This window comes from Monopterus albus, unplaced genomic scaffold (assembly GCF_001952655.1).
Source record: "Monopterus albus unplaced genomic scaffold, M_albus_1.0 scaffold39.1, whole genome shotgun sequence".
Taxonomy (NCBI): Eukaryota; Metazoa; Chordata; class Actinopteri; order Synbranchiformes; family Synbranchidae; genus Monopterus; species Monopterus albus.
The window spans coordinates 776,733-779,991 of NW_018127919.1; positions in this window are offsets into that span (position 1 = coordinate 776,733).

Below are 3,259 nucleotides of genomic sequence, written 5' to 3' on the forward strand. Positions count from 1 at the left end.
GTAGTAGTGGCAGAGTGTTTTTCACTTTATGGAGAACTTATAATAAAAGATCTTGCAGCAGCTGCTGTGTGAGCTAACAATACGCTTATTTTTCTTTTATAGCTTCTATGAATAGGTTAACCGATATGAATGCATTTTAGACAAATATCTTTGTATCTGCTGCCTGCCAGTGTCCCCACGTTCACTCATTCATCAGTATTTTTTCATACTTACTCCTGATCAGGGTCACTCCAGTTTTTATACTAACATGCATTTACAAGTAGGCAGATCACTAGGCTAACACACAGAGAAACACAGGAGCCAGTCATTAAAGGCAGCCTGTTAGATTTACCTAACATAAAACCTCCTGTTGCACAAAGACGAGTGAAAAATCAAAATCAGATATAGGTGTAAACCTTCCTCAACCTCACAGTTTTATGGTGGCAGAACCGACTTAGAAGTAACATGTATATGATAGGGCCAGCCAAAAATACTCCCAGCCATGCAGCACGATGTTTATAGTTGTGTGACCAGAGCAGCTGAGGAGCTTAGGTTACACTCTAGGGCTTATGAGCTATAGATTGTTACCATCAGAGATAATAATTCTGCCACATTCAAACGGACCGCACTGACCGGCACTTCATGCGCATTAGCGGGGCCAAAAGGCCAGATGATTACCATAAACTGTGCAGGTGGGTGGTCATGTTGTCTCTTTATTCTGTGCTGTGAGGTGACTCTGCTCTTTGTGCATAAAACAGATCATAGAGCTGTTGTACCCGGTACTTTTTACCATACTGACTCTGAGAGACGAGACAGTCCAAGTAACTACAAAACAGTGCTGATTTATTCCATGAACACAGGTAAAATTAACATTACACGCTCAGGTATCTTGCACCTCCAAACTGCTCGCAGGCAGATGTAAGATGAAAGACCCTGAACCCACCAGGCCTATACATTATATCCCCTCGGTTGGGCTAGCCCCATACTACACAGAAACGTCAACCGAGACGTCTCTCTTACCAGCTTTGCAGCTGGTCATAGCAGTAGTCAAACATGAAGTAAGTCAACGTGTGAATGTGTATGTTTGTTGATTAAGTGGTGTGTAGCTAAAAACACACGACCTCTAGTAACATGTCGTGACTTAAACATAAGAACATATTATGGCTAAGGCTACAGTTATACACGTCATAATAATAATAATATTAAACACCCTGTCTGCTGACAGTCATCAACTCTTCTCTCTAGTTATCCTTGACCAGATGTACCCTGTAGAAACTCATAAGCATGACTAAGCATTTAACAGTCTAACTAGACATCCTATCTCCACTAAACATTTCTAATACATAAAGTATCTATCCAATTTCTATCTGACTAAAAATACCTAACAGAGCCCAAATGACACCAACATTTACCAGTCAGAAGAGGAAGAGTCTGATAGCTTATGGGTTGATAATGACACAGCACACAACAAATGTTAGCCAAGTAATGTAATGAAAACACGTTGCAAAACCAACTTTGTACCTCTAGAATAGTGTTTTTAATAGAAGCAGTAAACATAGCAAGTGTTAAAGTATAGACCATAAGTTGTACTGATTATCCAGTAGTAAACGATCTGTCTCACATCACATAAATGTGATTTAATTAATTTTTACTACTAAAAATAGTTTATTTTGCAGGAGAGAGGCCAACATTTTTAGGGTCCAGTGGAGAACAACAAACTAAATGGGCAATGAAATGAATTCCTTCACCAAATCGAGCATAGTGTGCTTTTAACAGTTAACTCAATAAGTAAGAATTGCTTTAAAAAAAAAAATGAAAGGAAAAAAAAGAGCTAGCAGCAGCTTGCACAATGAATCATTTTGAAAACACAATATGTTTCTGTAACAGAGAACGATACGTATCTATGCTTACAGTGCGTAAAATATGCCACAGAACTAGCTGCCTATAACAACAGCAGTTGGTGGCCTCATCATAGGCTTGCCCTGCAGTCGCTCCTCAGCTTGGTGGATAATAAAAAGAGGAAAACCTGCCTGCCAAACTAATTTACAACAGATGTTTACACACTGAAGCACAAAGCATGGCCTTAAAAAAAAGACTTCATCATAGAATGTCATTTAAAAAAAACCTGGTTAAATGTTTGACATAATTTTGACATTTTAGAGTTGGACACAAGTGTTAGGCTACACATGCACATACGGTATCAGTACTGACCAGATCAGTGTGGGTAAATGGTGTGGCTCGTATGAAGCTCAACCAGTGTTACAACTTTCAGGCCCGATGTAGAGGAAAGCATATAGTTTTCTCCACTGTGCGTCTGACAACATTCTTTGGCCATAGTTAGTAGTTCTGCACAATGTCAATACCTGTTAGTAACGCCCTATACAAGCTGATACTTTTTATAGATGACTAACTGTATTGCTCTTATTGAAACCCTGGTTTCATACCTGCACGTTCTGTGTGCTGCGCTATACTGGAAACAATCAACTCAGTGTTTCTGATAATATCTAGTCTTCTTTTTGAGTTTGTCTGTACTAGAATACCACTGACATGGTACTAAAAGTGTGAATTTTTTTTTTTTTATCCTTCTCTCATTTCTTGTGAAATTCTGTAGCTGGCTTGCTTAACAAGTTTGTCTTGCAACACTATTGTGTGGATAAAGTCAGCTAATGTGACTAGATTGCACCCCCCTCTATGTTGGATTAACAGAAAACTTTGTGCTAATTTCTGTTTGAGTATAGCACTGTGGCATGTTGAAGTCGTTATAACTAACTCGTGTTGCTCAGCCAACTGCAGACCACTCACTGGCTTGGAGATGCCAGCACCAGGTCAAAGTGTGTATAGGGCACTCTTGTGGTGGACTGTGTTTCAGTGTGTCAGCATTCCACTTTTAGATGGGTCGTATGTCAAACGAGCTGATGAGACATATATAATCTTTATTTACTACCCAACAGATTGCCACACTATAAATACACTAAAAGGTGCTAACTGCTAACATACATAAGGCTCAAAAGCACAGAATATTTTTATTAAGACATCTGTATTTAATATGTTATTCGTGTATGGAGCAAAATCTCAAGTTGAAAACAAATAGTATGTTGAAAATATTGTTAGTTTACCTGAAGAATGACTCAGTTTTACCTCAGCCCCTTGGCATGTGTGTTGTTGTTGCCGTAGCTACAAGCTGAAGAAATATGTAGCACCATAAATCCTTTTTGCAAAGTCCATTTCAATGACTCCTTTTTCATCTGTATTGTTAACATGCAGAGTGTTAACAATTCTG